At 44.0% G+C, this 16,874-nt stretch overlaps 1 long non-coding RNA gene across 1 annotated transcript in view; it reads right to left on the bottom strand.

Moving 5' to 3' along the window:
* LOC127005663 (uncharacterized) overlaps positions 1–16,874 on the bottom strand; it is an 87,537-nt gene that overhangs the window by 70,070 nt on the left and 593 nt on the right. The window lies entirely within an intron of this gene.

Raw genomic sequence — 16,874 nt, 5'->3', positions numbered from 1 at the left:
TAACTCATTGCCGGGAAAAAGCTGTAGTAGAGGCTCTCACCCCGCTTTGGTGCCGCTGTTGCTGGACACGTAGTACAGAAGGAGGGCTTAAGGGGTCTCGCTGGAGGTCTCACTTGCTAATTCATGTTTTTCCATCAGGGTTTGTGAGAGGTAATGGAAGGGCGGTGCGATGCGTGACTATGGTAAGGGACACGCATACCACCAGAAGCTTTCACGTCTATATTTGTACTTCTACTGCACGCGAGGAGCCTTAGTAGCAAAATAGCCAGCAGACGAACAGTAGTAGTAGCCGTAGTAGCAGATAACTGAACACTTTTTTTTATAGCAAGGGAGGCAGCTCAAGGACAAAAGAGGACAAAAGACAAGTAAACACAAAAGCCCAGATGCTCCAGAAAAAAAGAAAAGAATGAGATGCCGGGGAAGAGGTCAATTTCGAATGTATAGTTGTCTTGATACATTCCTCTTACACTTTAGATGGTTGTATGAACACATGAATATCAAGAAGCCATGTAAAAAATAAAAATAGTTGGTTTCTTAAATCTGAACACTAACTATGGTATCAATAATCAATTTCCATACTCTTTAGTTGAATATCTAAACACCTAAGCATTGAAAAAGTCATGTAAAGGTAAACTAGTTGTTTCTTTAAATCTGAAAACTAAAAATGATGTCAATATAAACTAATCTACCTCTAAACTACAAATTCCTATCCCATTTTAACGAAGAAATGAAAAAAAAAAATTGGGTTTACTCGATTATTAAGAAAACAAGGAATAAAATGTTGGCTTCATTTTCTATCACCAAATTCTGCAAAGTGCTTAAGACCTCGACCTACTAATTACTTTTATCGTTTTTCAATGAGATCCTTCCACAAAAACACCGACTCTCTTGCTGCCGATGCGTGTTCCCTTCTACAGTTCTTCCTCGCTAGAGTCAGATTACATACAACCTGGGCAGAATTTTAGACCGCTCGCATACTTCATAATACTGTCCTGATCATTTACATATATGCCCTTTTTAAACTTTGGAAACCATTCTTACTAGATAAAAAGAAGAAGAAGGAGGAAAAGAAGGAGAAGAAGAGATAGAAGAAGAAGAAGAAGAAGAAGAAGAAGAAGAAGAAGAAGAAGAAGAAGAAGAAGAAGGAGGAGAAGAAGAAGAAGAAGAAGAAGAGAAAGAAGAAGAGAAAGAAGAAGAGAAAGAAATAAAAGAAAGAAGAAGAGAAAGAAGAAGAGAAAGAAGAAGAGAAACAAGAAGAACAACAACAACAACAACAAAAGGAACAACAAGAACCAAACCAACCTTCAATGGACTCCTCGTTAACACAGCCAACCCACTTCACTTCCCACATTCCCTTATTTTTCTTGCCTCTCCTTATTTTTCTTTCAGCCCCGGCCGTAGATATTCTCCTGGTCCCCGCCTCCGTCACGTCTCCTCCACTCTACAGTATACGCGTGTCCTAGCCCCGCCCACACACAGCACGGCCGCCGCCCATGTTCGCTCATACAAACCTCGAGGACACGGAGAAGGCAAAGGAAAGAGAGGGGGGCGAGGGCGGGGAAGAATAACACATGTAGGGGAGACTCACAAAGATCCACAGACGGACAGACAGACAGAAAGACACTCCCACGCAAAGGTTCGATGCCAGAATGTGTGTTGATGTCGGTGTCTCTCTCTCTCTCTCTCGCTCTCATGCACACACACACACACACACACACACACACACACACACACACACACACACACACACACACACACACACACTCGCCACCTCTGAAAGGCCCCGCTTCAGCTATCCATTGAGGTGACCTTTATTGGCTTCCTATCGGGTTTCCCTCGTACGATTGTGTGTGACCCTCTCTCTCTCTTTCTGTCTCTCTCTCTCTCTCTCTCTCTCTCTCTCTCTCTCTCTCTCTCTCTCTCTCTCTCTCTCTCTCTCTCTCTCTCTCTCTCTCTCTCTGGGACATACAAACAAACACCATCGATACATACTCTCGGACATCTACCCACGTCGCAATACACACACACACACACACACACACACACACACACATGATGCCTAACCGGACGCATGAAATCAGACACGAGGAGGAAGAGGAAGAGGGTGAGGAAATAAAGAGGAAAAAAAAGGAGGATGGAGCGAGAGGAGGAAAGGGGCAGACAGACAGACAGACAGACAGACACTTCCTCCCTCACCTTCTATTTTTTACAGGGCAATTTTTGTCGGCCAGGTTTGTTACCACTGTGGCCTTTCATTCCTCTTCTTCCTCCCCACCCTATACACCCCCCTCCCTCCCCCCACCCCCTTCTCTACAGGGCAGTGCTCAGCCTCTCTACACTGCTTGCGACCACCGATTGATGCTGCGCGCGCGTGTGTGTGTGTGTGTGTGTGTGTGTGTGTGTGTGTGTCTGTCTTTACTGTTAGACGAGTCAGTTCAAGGGCAAAGCAACAACAACAAAAAAAGAGAAAAAATACTCGTAATAAGCAGATCTTACAACGAAAACATGAGGGAAAGAGAGAAAGAGAGAGAGGGAGAGGTCTGATGCGTGTGTGTGTGTGTGTGTGTGTGTGTGTGTGTGTGTGTGTGTGTGTGTGTGTGTGTGTGTGTGTGTGTGTGTGTGTGTGTGTGTGTGTGTGTGTGTGTGTGTGTGTGTGTGTGTGTGTGTGTGTGTGTGTGTGTGTGTGTGTTTGAGCGTGTATGTGTGTGAGTGTGTGTGGAAGCGAAAAAAAAAGAGCTGCAACAAGGCTCATGAGAGTGTTGGATCAGCGGACACGTGTGCTGCGTGGGTGGAGTAATCCCTGGCGTGAGGGTCGCTTGATAAAAACACGAATCCGCTGACACTGACACATTTATTCGTTTCCTGCACTCTTTCACCACTTCATCGCCTCTCTGTGTTTGTATGTATATGTATGCGGTCTTGTGTATGTGCATGTGTGTGTATGTGCGTGTATGATAAAGAAAAAGGGAGGAATCACACTCCAGCTAAAGCCCTGGCGACCCTCCATTGACAGAACGACAGCCATCATCCACCCTCTCTCTTGTCTGTCCGTCGCCCTTCCCTCCGCCCCTCCATCATCATCTCGGCTCATAATCTCCTCCTGAGCTCTCGTGGCCAATTTGAAACCCCAGCCAAGGGAACAGACCGAGAGGGGGCTTTCATTCCCCGTTATGAAGGCTGCGTTGAGGGTCTAATATGAGGTGGGATCTCGAGGTCACTCCGGGGATCAAAACTCAGAGCGGCTCGTCACTCTAACTCGTAACTCTCCGGCCTGTTTGCGTTGTCGAGGGGGTGATGCTTTTTTGGAGGACAGAGGGCGGGTCGGTACGAAGTGGCGGTGGCTCTCTTAGGAAGGGCTTTATATGGGCGTCGTCAAGGAGGTTTAGCAGGGCGAGTGACCATACTTAATAGCCGAATTCTAGGGTTAGTCATCTCGTTTTGGCCGTAATGCCAAATGTGGGGCCCCTGAAGCAATTACAGAAATGACCCTCGTGACCCATCGACTTAGCTATTTTTTTCTGTATGTGCCTTGAACGACGTAGCTGTTGTTGTCGTTGGTTTGTAGAGTCACATGAATTGGCACCAAAGACAGTGAAACACCCCCCACTCAACTTTAGTGTGTTAGTTTGACTGCCGTTAACTTTTGTTGCCGACATCGTGCAGTGAAAACATTAAAATCTTTGTTAATACTGAAAGTCAATGATATATCCTACTATAGTGAACATTTTAAGACATTCAGCAACGTCTCAGTGATGTGCATCCTATTAACACATCACAAGATCAGACAAAGCATTCGTATAGACTCTCCGTTACGGGGAAGCTTCATGATGTTGTATGCATGCCGAGCTGTTAGGATGAAGTTATCGATTATGAGAAAGACTGACACCTCGCTATTAAGTAAGTCTAAAAACATTGAAATCTATGATACTCTTGCGCCTGATGACACTGAAGGAGAAGATCATTTTATTGTTGTGTGAGAGCCATTCGCCTGACAACACAAGGAATGAGGGAGGCAAAGCCGCGGTGATGGGCTGAAGGTATAGCAAATTGATCGGAAGTACAGACACATTGTGAAGCCTTCCTGTGTCTGTGTGAGAGCGAGAGTTACAAGGGACAGAACCAATGGGACAAAGTACAAACAACGACTATTTTCCGAGGCCTTGAAACGAGGGGAAAGAGAAAAGCTTGTTTACTCCCTTACCCCCCCTTTCTCTCTCTCTCTCTCTCTCTCTCTCTCTCTCTCTCTCTCTCTCTCTCTCTCTCTCGTTGTTGTTGTTGTTTTGGGGGTTGCCGGCGGGGGATTGGAACCAAAGCAATAATAGTTGAGCTTTTGAAGAGGAGAGAGGATCAAAGTGACGAGGTAGTGTGTGTGTGTGTGTGTGTGTGTGTGTGTGTGTGTGTGTGTGTGTGAGGGAAAAAGAGAGACAGAGAGAGATAGATAGGATTGGGACACGGGGATCTAATATGACTTGAGTTTATGAATGAATGTAAAAAAGAGAAAACTAATATGTCGAAATAATAATAAAACGTAAAGGAAAACACGATATAATTGCATAAAGCCAAACAAACAAGAGACTAAACGAGAATTATCTATCTATCTATCTATCAATCTATATATCTATCTATGCATGTAGCCTATCAATCTGTCTATCCATCTGACACCCACATCAACCCCCCCCCTCCTCCTGCTCTTCCCCTCTCCTCCCCTCCCCCACACACCTGCCCCTTTCTCTCCCCCCGCCACACACCTTCCCCCTCCTCCTCTTCCCCTCTCCCTCTCTTTCCCTCCCACGCTCTCCCTCTTCCCCCGTCTTCCCTCACTTCCCCTCCAACCACACACACTTTCGGGTTATGGGCAAGCAATTTCCACCCCCAGATCCTTTCCTCCCTCACTTATACTTTCCGCTGTTGCAAGTTAGTCGCCAAAGTTTCTGCCTCCAAAATGAGCCTCCAATGGACTTGAGTTTGCCCTTGATCTTGAGGAGGAGGTGTAGGAGGAGGAGGAGGAGGAGGAGAGGAGGAGGAGGAGGAGGGAGTGGTGTTCGGATTTAAAGTCTTGGAAATTAATTTATCTCATGCGCTAACACTTTGGGGAGGGAGAGAGAGAGAGAGAGAGAGAGAGAGAGAGAGAGAGAGAGAGAGAGAGAGAGAGAGTAGCCATCTTTATAATATATATTTTTCCTTAGTGTGTGTATATTTGAGATTTAGGGAGGTTGGTACTTCATAAGGTAAGTGGAAAGTCAGTCTCTCTCTCTCTCTCTCTCTCTCTCTCTCTCCACGTATTTCATTTCCCTTCTCATCATTTATCCTTTCTACTTTTCCTTCTTTCGTCTCTCATTCACACTTCCTTTACTGTCTGTTCTATTTCCTCTATTCGTTCACAAAGTTTTTTTTCTTTCTATTCTGTCATTCGTCCCTAGATCAGTGTCTCAGTTATTTCCGCCATCTACCTTTCTTCATCTTTTCCTTCCATCCGCTTTCTCTTTCCTAGTTTTCATTTCAATCTTCTTTCTTCGTCTGTCAAGTCATTCTCTTCATCCTACCAACCATTTCCTTACTTCTTTCCCTTTCTCTCTCTTCCTTGGTCCATCTTGTTCCTCCAAACCTCACCTTTGTTCACTTCTTTTTCAGCGTCTTTCACTTTCCTAGTTTTCCTTTCCATCCTCTATCTACGTCTGTCAAGTGTTTCTCTTCATCCTACCAACCAGTTCCCTATTCCTCTCCCATTATCTCTCTTCCTTGTTTCATCTTGTTCCTCCAAACCTCACCTTTGTTCACTTCCTTCCATCGCCTTTCACTCTCCTTCTCTTCCTTTCCATACATTTTCTTCATCTATCAATTCTTCCTATTTGTCCTGCCAGCCATTTCCTTACTTCTCTCCCTTTCTCTTTTTCCCTTCGCCAGTCTTGTTCCTGTTAACCTCGCCTATGTTCAGTCTCACACCCAATTTGTTTTCCCCTCTTGTCAGCGAGAGAGACGAAGTGGAAACCTGAGCGTGGGTGTCTTGGGGAAGAACAACAGCCGCGCCTCTAACGGAGACGACCGCAACTTGAAACCTAATCTTTGTCTACTGAGGAAACGTAAGAAAGAAGGTCTTGGTCTTGGGTCATCTGCGATTCATTAGTTTGTCGTTAGGGTCCGTTAAGCAAACCAGTGATGCTGTTTACCGTCTCGTCAGTAGGTTCTTTTTTTATACTACGATGTCGCTCTTTGGATGACCGAGTGTTTGCGTTGTGTTCTTAAGTGGGTATTAGGTTACGCGAATGTCTAAGTGTCGAACGGATGGAGAATACTACGCGTTACTTTCCTTAGCGAGATTAGCGTTAACTATTGCCGGTAACATGTTCCTCTCCTCCTGCGTCAGTTTCACTCCTTCAAACTTCATCCTCGTCTCACTCATTCACCCATTTGTTTTCCCTCTCTTGTTGGTAAGCGAGATAAGCGAAGTTGAAGACCCTTTTTTCCCTCCCATTATCTCTTCCTACGTCAGTCTTACTCCTCCAAACCTCACCCTCATCCCCCTCACACACCCCTTCATTTTCCTCTTTTGTGGGCAGCCGAGACAAAGCTGCAACCTGAGCACACCCACTTTACCTTCTGCGTCCTTTTTGGCACTCGCGGCGGCGGCACTCTATTTCTGGTGGTGTTCTAGTTTTGTGTACGAACGTTCGATTAACTGTGTATCGGTAACCCATCCGCCGGTGCCCTCACTCCCCGGTTACGGCTCTCGCTCGGGTGACTCCTACCGCTACCTCCGCAGATTTGACTGTTTGTTACTGCCTCCGCCGCCTCTGAAAACGCTACCCACTCACCCTCCCGCTTATGCCGCCAACGGTGTCACCTGCACGGGGTATTATTCAGTATTTACGACGCTTAATATCTTGTTGTTCCATTGGGTTCCTGTAGCTGTTGGTGACATTTTCGAAACTCAAGGACTTTTTATTCTTTTTCTGGAACCCCGGTTAGTATTTTGACTTTATGCTTTGTGGTAAGTGAATAAAAAAGAGCTTATTGAGTTAGGAAGATTACCAGTTACATTTGCTAATTAATTTTCTTTACTTTCAAGGCCTAATTTTTTTTCGATACAGGCTTTTGAACGCATTGATAAGGTATTACGGAGATAGGAATAGATAAATAGATAGATGGAGAGAGAGAGAGAGAGAGAGAGAGAGAGAGAGAGAGAGAGAGAGAGAGAGAGAGAGAGAGAGAGAGAGATAGAGAGAGAGAGAGAGAGAGAGAGAGAGAGAGAGAGAGAGAGAGAGAGAGAGAGAGAGAGAGAGAGAGAGAGAGAGAGAGAGAGAGAGAGAGAGAGAGAGAGAGAGAGAGAGAGAGAGAGAGAGAGAGAGAGAGAGAGGAGGGAAAGTTTCGTGAGAGTCTGATAAAAAGTTTTGAGAGATAAAGCCAATGATACGCTTTCTCTTTTTTCCTTCATGCAGTTTAAAAGAGAAAAAAAGGAAAGAGCGGTAAAGGAAAGAAGGAAAGGAAGGATTGAAGCGGGATAAAGTGGATGGAAGGAGTGAGGAAGGAAGGGAAGGAAGTGAAGTTGAGAGAGCATGGCGAAGATGTGGAAAGGAAGAAGTTAAAGAGGAAAGTGGAGGTTGAAATCAATGAAGGAAGACTGCACTGAAAGGAAGAAAATAATAAAAAAGTGAGGAAGGAGATGAGAGTGAGTGAAGAACGAGGAAGAAGTTAGTGAAGGAAGTCTAAAATGAAAGACAGAGAAACAAGAGATAGTGACGGAGTAGTTAGTGGAAAGTGAGTGAGTCAAGAAGTGAAGTGAAGGACTGAATTAGAGAAAGAAGATTATAGTGGAAGAAAGAAAAAGTGGCAAATGAGTGGAATGGGAAAAAAAGGAATGTAGGAAGAATCAGTTTGAAGGAAGAAAAGAAAATTAAAAAGTGGTGGAGGAGTGAAAAAGAGGTTGAAAGTGAAGGAATCAATGAAAGAAGACAAACTGAAGAAAGGAAAGAAGAGGAAAAAGAGGCAGAGGAGTGGAAAGAGAGTATGGAATGAAATGAAAAAAAGAGCAAAAAAAAAACGACGAAGAAGTGAAAATGAAATGGATTAAAGGATAAGCCGGAGGAAGGAGGGAATTAAAGAAGGAAAACTAAATTGAAGAAAGGAAGAAAAGAGGAGAAAGAGAAGAAGGAGGAGGAAGAGGAATAAGGTGGAGAAAGAAAAGAATAGAGAAAATGAAGGAGTGGAAATGAAAGAAAGTTAAAAGGGGTAAAGCGGAGGAAAAAAGGAAGGAAGGAAGGAAGGAAGGAATCAAAAGGAAGACTAAATGGGAAGGAAAAAGAAGCGGAGGAGAGGAGAGATAGCAAATGTAAGGTGGAGGAGAAACAAACGGTAAGAGAAGGAATGAAAATAAAAGCGAAGGACGGAACGAAAGAAAATGAACAAGAAAACGGAATTGGAAGGAAGGAAGGAAGAAAGGGAGAGTAAAATGGCGAAGCAAATAATAATGAAAATAAATAATAATGAAATTAGATAATAATGAAGAGTAAATAAAAAGGAGAGAGTTACGACACTGCGGAAGGAGTTGTAGTTGCTGTATATAGAAGGACGAGTACAAGTATATTACAGGTAACACACACACACACACACACACACACACACACACACACACACACACACACACACACACACACACACACACAAACACGCATTTACAGTCCAGGTATAAATCTCGCTAATGTTCCTCGGCCGTCCTGTCTCATTCCGGGGCAGTTTTAGGACAATGTTCGTTATTATTTTTAAGCCATTCGTCGTAATAAAACGCCTCCACGTTGTATATATATCAGGCGGAGACACGAGTGGAGGATTCGCGCCAGATTAGGGTCATAATCTCTCTCTCTCTCTCTCTCTCTCTCTCTCTCTCTCTCTCTCTCTCTCTCTCTCTCTCGGTATTCTATTCCCTTTGTAAACGGATGGAGAGAAAACATGAAGGACCGATAGTAAAGGGAATGTGTATAACAAACGAAAAAAAGGAACAAATGAAAGGATATTGAGAGAGAGAGAGAGAGAGAGAGAGAGAGAGAGAGAGAGAGAGAGAGAGAGAGAGAGAGAGACTTTCATCTTACCTTACTGATTACCAACATTCCTAAATCACAGGTCTGCAAACTCGAAAAAGATGGTTGCTCTCTCTCTCTCTCTCTCTCTCTCTCTCTCTCTCTCTCTCTCTCTCTCTCTCTCTCTTTAAATCAGGCCAAGGTTGCAGTCTCTTATATTTTTTGGCAGGACAGATAGATGGCATTGTTTCACACAGTACTATTTTGTCCACGACTGAGTAATGTAATGATCATGTTATTTATACGATGCATCTTAAGCTTGGTCTAAAGAGTGTAATGATAAACAGTGCTATCGAATGTGTAATGTGACGGTCAGATTTGAATTTCGTGTATTTTTTTTCTCTTTTTGACGAGACGATTATATGGCAACCTTAACCATAGTCTTCCTACTTTCTAGTGCAATGTGAAAAGTGTGAAATCAGAACTTACTTTCAGCTCAAATCATACTAATCATTGAATCACATAAAAGCACAATGTCCAGAACTACCTCATTAGGGCTTTCTATAGTCTGTTCACTTAAGTCCGACCCAAGCTGACAACATAAACCTAAGCGAGTTTGCAAGCTGAGTGCTGATTGACTACTGCTATGGCTTCCAAGTTTTCTTTAACCTGTGTTTGTCTTTATCTCACGCAGCACTTTCTGCTAATCTGCACTATGCTTAAGAACACGCTTAGGTTTATGTTGTCAGCTTGGGTCAGACTTAGGTGAACAGACTATAGTGTATCCAACCACTAGAATTGAAGAATTTACTCGTGAATATGTGCCGACCAAATATAGCAGTGCAAAGGAATCAAGAATCTTACTCCTGCGAAGCGATATCAGCGTCTTGTGATCTTCTGCCCTGTTCTGAATTTCATCCCTCCTAATAGGGCCAGTTTGACAGTCCAGCACAGTCAGTATAAGCGCCCAAACCAAACTATATTCTCCACAATGATCCGCTATTTCTACTCGGTACCAGATATTAAAGAGATCTGTGTGGATTCCTAAAATTTCCTACTTTTTATATCAACGCCAAACACTATACAAGGAATTTTCGTCGTATGTTGTGTTTGGTTGGGGAGCTTACAAACTTGCTTCATTGGACTGTAAAATTGGCCTATAGGGTTTGTTTCTGACTTGTTGCTAACGTTTCAGTGCGAGTCCGTAGAAGCACCGTTACTCCCTTCCTTCCTTGTTGTAAAATAAGATTGCTTTTCCGGTTCTCCTCCCATCAACGACTCGCCTCATTTTAGAAGTCTGCTTAAAAACTTAATGGAACTTTTGTTTGAAACTTAATGTTCCTCCGTAAAAGTGAAACAATAGGCGTCTTCCTCGAGCCATAACACTAAGCCCGACTCGATGTGTGTGTGTGTGTGTGTGTGTGTGTGTGTGTAAGGGAATATTTTATCAGGTCTAGGTGTTCTAAATGCTGCAAGTACTACATGAATAAGGCAGTGTGATGCAACCGTCTAAGTATGGCTTTGTGCGTGGAGAGGCAGATAAATGTGCATCGCGAATAAAAAGTATCATAACTTAGCTCATTAGTAAGGAGTAACCATCTGTCTCATTTATCCATTGCCCATTATTCCATTGTCTCTCTCTCTCTCTCTCTCTCTCTCTCTCTCTCTCTCTCTCTCTCTCCTACCACCTAGTTCAGTGTTTCGTTGTTTCGGTCTCGGGGTTCGCGTGTTGTCTCGACTGCTATCTATTCACTTACAAATTAGCCGCAAATAGTTGTAATGATGTTTTGCATTTCTCCCGTATTTTGGGCACTTAAAGTATCCAGGTGGTTCAGGCGATTTTGTAAAAGTAACTGGATTTTTGGTTTCCTCGCAAATTGACAAATCTACAATATTACCGATTGCGTCTAAAAAGAAAACTCGCATATAAATACATACACACACATTCATTCATTTATCTACCTATCTATTCATCTATCTGTTCTTTTACCCATTATTTACTGCCCATGAGTAGGTTATCCGGTTACTTGATATCCATACACCCTTATTGTGCTCCGTTACAACGCCCGGTCTTATTTTTTCCCCGTTTTCTTCCTTCCCCGCCGCGAACGAGTGGGCGCCGCGCGATCCTTCACTCCCTCATTAGCAGCGGCCTCACAAAGTTTGCCGACACTTTTATCCGAGGATGAATACCGTCAGCTGGTTATCACGTGGGAGGGGAAAGAGGGGAAGGGGGACCAGGGCTTCGATTTATACCGTTCCGAGCAGTCGAGACAACACGCGAACCCCGAGACCGAAACAACGAAACACTGAACTAGGTGGTAGGAGAGAGAGAGAGAGAGAGAGAGAGAGAGAGAGAGAGAGAGAGAGAGAGAGAGAGAGAGAGACTCAACATTCGTTTGAAATTACCTATCCGTCAGTGTCAATGGTGGTGGTGATGGTGGTCGTATTGGTGGTAATAGTGGTAATGATGATAATGGTAATGATGGTGATGATGATAATGGTAATAATGGAGATAGTGATACCCCTCCTTTTCTCTCTCTCCTTCTCTCTTTACTTTTTTTTTTACCTCTCCACCTCTATTACGCCTTCAGTCTTTCCCTTTGCTGTCCCTTTCACTTCGCCTATCTCTGCTAATCCTTTCCCTCCCTGAACAGCCTCCACCCATTCTCTCATTTTCTCTCCTAACTACCCTTCTCTCTCTCTCTCTCTCTCTCTCTCTCTCTCTCCCCCCCTCCTGTTCTCCCCCACCTCCCTGTTCTCATATTAATATAAAGCAGTAGACAATATATATTAACAACAGAAAAAGAGAAAGAACGTTTTAGTTTCCCGCCTGTTACATCCGAGGCTTCATAGATAAGGTGCCCCACAGGTAACACGCATAAGTAATAATAACACTAATAACAATAATAATAATCGGGTGAGCTGACAACAGAAGCTTCGAAGGTTAGCGCTGTTCTTGTAAACATAAAAACAGGTAACAAACAACAGGTACACAAAGAGGTAACGGCAGTGCTAATTACTTACCCTCCACGTCGTCTCAGCTGCAACAGTCCCACAAGTAACAGGAGCAAGTTTCAAAGGGTAGCTCTGTAAGTGTAAAAACAGGTAATAGATAACAGGTATAAACAGGTCACGGCGCTACTCCATCACGCTCGATCACTCCTACTCTCCAGGTCGTCTCAGGTGCAGCAGTCCGCGCCTCGGCATCGACCTACAAGACGCGAGAAAAAGACGGCGCTAAATCTGCCTCTTACACGTAATTAAATAGCAGTCAGACGTGGCCCTCGTTGAATATAAATCGCGCGGCCCAGCTGAGCGCGGGACTCCGATGCGAAAGTTTGGCAAGCCACGCGTCCACATCTCGCAATTATATATGTAAAGGGCGGAGATGATGATTTGGGCGACGTGATGAGATAGACTAACCAGCGTGAGGTAATTTGAGGCCACGTATGATAAAAAAAAACAGCTACGTTATGTATATTTTTTTTATTCCATTCCGTTACTGTAAAAAATCTAGATGTTTAAGAGGAGAAAAGAGTGAGGATTTGAGTGACATGATGAGGTAGACTAAACAGCGCACGAGATGAATGAGACAATGTGTAATAAAGCAGTTACGTTACTTATTGCTGTTTTGCCCTTGAGCTGTTTCCGTTGGTGTAGAAAAATATAGAAGTGTAACAGGCGGAAAAGATGTTTTGAAAGACGTGATAAGATAAAAGTAACCATCGTAATGCCGTAAACGAAAATACAGTTACGTTATTTATTGTTGTTTGCCCTTTAACTGCTTCCGTTACTGTAAAAAAAATATATAACAAATTGTAAAAGGGCCAAAGGATGATTTCAAAGACGTGATGAGATGGAATAAACAGCGCGATGACAAAACAGTTAAGTTATACGTTATTCATCTATCTTTTGCTGTCAAGCGTAGGAGTGGATGAACGATAACAAAAGTATAACAAAACCCTTGACTCGCATAAACCACAGCAGGGACATACTAAATCTAAGCCTAAACAAACCACTATGAAAACAATACATCACTAACCAACCAACCAACCTCGCACGGTGTTTGTCTGCAAGTCCTGAGTATACAAGAAGAATTTGAATCTCGACAAGAAGAGAGAAAAAAAGGGAGGCGGGAAGCGGAGAGGAAGAAAGCAGGAAGGAGGGTTCGGAAGGATGGGAGGAAATTTATGTGGAGGGAATGAAAAAAAGGTCGCGAAGGAGACGGCTGGAGCAGGACCTGAGATTTAGATTAAGAGAGAAGATATTTCGAGCAAACGATGGATCCTGAATATAAAACTACGGACTGGGGGATGAGCAGGAAAAGCCTACAGGAAGAGGAAGAAGAGGCGACAAGGAAAGTAGGGTAGGAGGAAGGAGAGGGAGAAGGAGAGACTGAGGAAACGAGAAGAAGGGAGGGAGGGAGGGAGAGGGATAGGAAGAGGAAGCAAGAAGGAAATAAGGGGGTGAGTGAGGAAGGATGGGAGGAGGGAAGGAGAGGGAGAGGGAGAGGAAAGGAGAGGGATAGGGACAGGAAGAGGAAGCGATGAGGAGAGAGAGGAGGGAGAGAGGATGAGAGGAGGGAAGGAGAAGGGGGTTAGGAAAGAGATACGGACAGGGATGACGTATAGGAATAGGCAGAGGAGAAGGAAAGGAGAGAGGGACAGAAGATGGGAGGAATGTGGAGAGGGAAAGAGAGGGAGAAGGATAGAACGGAGATAGGGACAGGGATGAGGAAGAGGAACAGGAGGAGGAAGAAGAGGAGGAAGAAGATGAGGAGGAGGAGGAAAAGGAGACTTGAAACGTGGAAACATGGAAAAGCAACCCTCGTTTTTTTTTCTTCTCAGCTTATCTACATAGTTCAAAGTCATCATGCTTTGATTAATATTCCTGCTACTCCCCTCTTCCATACGTCCCTGATCCTCCTCCTCTTCTTCCTCCTCCTCCTCCTCCTCCTCCTCCTCCTCCTCTTCTTCTTCGTTCACTACTACCCCCCCCGCACCTTCCCCCCCCCCTCGTGCCCCCCCCTCAAAACTTTTTTCTACTTTTCTTCCAACACGACTTTTCCTTTTCGTACCTCGCGTTGAGAATGAAAAGGGAGTGGAAGAGAGAGTCGTGCGAGCGAAGAAGGAAGAGGAGGACAAGGAGGAGGACAATGGTGTGGGTGGAGCCGCGTATGAGGACGAAAACAAGGATAAAAAAACAAACAATCCGAAAACAAGAGGATGAAGAGGAGAAAAATGGAAAAGAAAACAAGTAACAGAAGGAGAAAAAGGATGAAAGAAAAGGATATAAAATAAACAATCTGAAAATCTGAACAAGAAAAGGAGAAAAATTATGAAGAAAATAGAGCAACGGAAGGAAACAAAGCAAAACAAGCAAAACAAGACAGAGCAAGAGAGGAAAGAAAAATTGATAAAGGAAACAAGTAACAAGCAGATGACGACGAATAAAAGAATAAAAACAAGACACAAAAACAGAGCAAAAAGAGGAAGAAAATAATGATGAATAAAAAGAAGTAACAGAAACAGATGACAACAACAAAAAAAGGATGAGAACAACAAGACGAAACAACAACGGAGAAAAAAAGAAAAGAAAAAGGGAGCAGAAGAAAACGATATATTCTATGATACTTTGAAACTGAGTCTGGAAGGGATACCGATGTTGCTGTTGGAATACCTTAATCAAGTAGTCTTCCGAAAAAAAAAAGTTCACCTAACACGTCTTAAACACGTCTTACAAAAAAATATAACTAGAAAAAAAAAAAACGATCCGGCCACCAATTAGCTACGTTTTCTTCCCTTTTCAAATATCACATTCACACATAAATAATCCAAACAATCCATCACTATCAAGGGAGGAACATAGCCTTCACATTATATATTCCATTAAATGATTTTCCTTAAACTTTTCCAAATCCCAAATGATCAGCCAACACGGGAGAACGTAGAGTACGGGGGGAACGAACAGCCCAACAAACAGCGGGATAAAGAGACAGGCAGGCAGGCAGGGAGGGAGGGAGGAGGCGATATAAGGGCAGGGACCATATTCTCAAACACCTCGGTACCGCTCACTCACTCACATTTGACAGGGCTTTCATAGGGGTTCGGGGGATTTCCAGAGGTAGTTTAGTGACCCTGAGAGTAGTAGTTTGACCCTTCTTCTGTACCCTGAGCCTAAAGGAAACACTCATGAGAACCCGATTGATCTCCGTTTTGGCCTTTGGAAATAGTTGATGTGAGAGGTGGAAGAGTCAAAGAATACCGACACAGGAATCGTAGGGGAGAAGAGGGAAGGAAACAGGACACAGAGGAGGTAGCAGGAAGGGGACAGGCAGCCAGGGAGGAAGTGATATAGAGACAGGATTCGAAGGAGAGGGAGGTAGGGGAGCAGGACCCAACTATAGGCAGCGGGGAAGGGGGAGGGGCGAAGGATATGTGACAGGCAGGGAAGAGGATATCAGAGAGGGGAGGAAGAGGGGAGATAGGGCGTGTTTGAAGGGGAGAAGAAACACGTGAGGGCTGATAAATGGAGACAAAAGGGGGGAGTGAATGGGTAGGAGGTGGTGGTGGTGGTGGTGAAAGAGGAAGAGAAGGAGGAAATAAAAAGGAAGAGGAGGGGGATACGAAGGAGGAAAACGAGGAATAGAGGATGGGAGACTGAAGTGAATAGGAATAGGAGAGGAAGAAATATGAGAAAAGAAAGATATAGAAGAATGAGGAGTAAGAAGAGGAAGACGAGGAGGGAAAGGAGGGTAGGGAAATGGGGATAAGAAAGAGGAAAACGAGGATAAAAGGATGGGAGACTTGACTGAATAGGAACAAGAGAGGAAGAAATCTGAGAAAAGAAAGATGGAGAGGAAAGAGGAGGAGGAGGAGGAAGAAGACGAGGAAGGAAAGGAATGGAAGACGATTTACTAGGAACAGAAGTGGAGAGACTTGCGTAAGGAGAAGAGAAAGAGGAAAAAGAACGACTTAGAGAAAATAAATATAAGGGAGAATGAGGATGAGATGGAGGAGGAGGAGAGAAAGGGATGAGAGACGAGGAGGAAATGGGAGGAAAACTTGAGGAAAAATGGGAGAAAGGAAAGAGGGAAACACGGGCTGGGTGATAGTGGTTCATCGGCCGCCCTTCATAAGCCTTGTGTGTGTGTGTGTGTGTGTGTGTGTGTCGTGGTCAAGCGTCAGGGAACAGCAGTGAAGAAGGGGCGCTCAACTCTCTCTCTCTCTCTCTCTCTCTCTCTCTCTCTCTCTCTCTCTCTCTGCTTCTAATGAGGTACAGCTATCAAGACAAGTTTAATTTCCTCTACTTCAAGCGAACATAAAGTGACGTGAAGATAATTAATATTTAGCGCTGAAAAAAATAGTGGAGTTGGCAAATATACAAATAAACACACATATAAGGTAATTGATTAATATGTAAATCCTCAAAGTAAAGAAACTGCTAAATAAAACACAGACAGACGGACAACGATGACAACATGTTAAAATAAAGTCAAAGTTCAATAAATAAATGAAATAAAGCTAAAGAAAGTAAAGAGTAAAAAGTGAGCTGCATTTGTTCAATCTTCTATAGTCCTCCCTCCTTCTCCCCGTCATTTCCCTTCCTCTCCTCTCTCCCTTCACGTTCCCTTCACCATCTGCCTCCCCTGGACCCAACACTCCTCTCCTCATCCTCTCTCCTCCCTTTGCCCCTCCCGCAGCCTCAGTTCCCGGCACCCGTATCATCACTCACGCCAAAGTCATTACAGAACCGCCATACACCACCATCACCGTCCCTCCCTCCCTTACCCGGCCGTCTCCTTCCCCAACGTCACTCACTGCTTCTCTCTCCTCCCTTGGCAGTGCTTGATTTAGTTAT

This window comes from Eriocheir sinensis, chromosome 3, assembly GCF_024679095.1.
Source record: "Eriocheir sinensis breed Jianghai 21 chromosome 3, ASM2467909v1, whole genome shotgun sequence".
Classification (NCBI taxonomy): domain Eukaryota; kingdom Metazoa; phylum Arthropoda; class Malacostraca; order Decapoda; family Varunidae; genus Eriocheir; species Eriocheir sinensis.
Note: the sequence above shows the minus strand (reverse complement) of the source record. Positions and strands in the feature narration are given on the sequence as shown.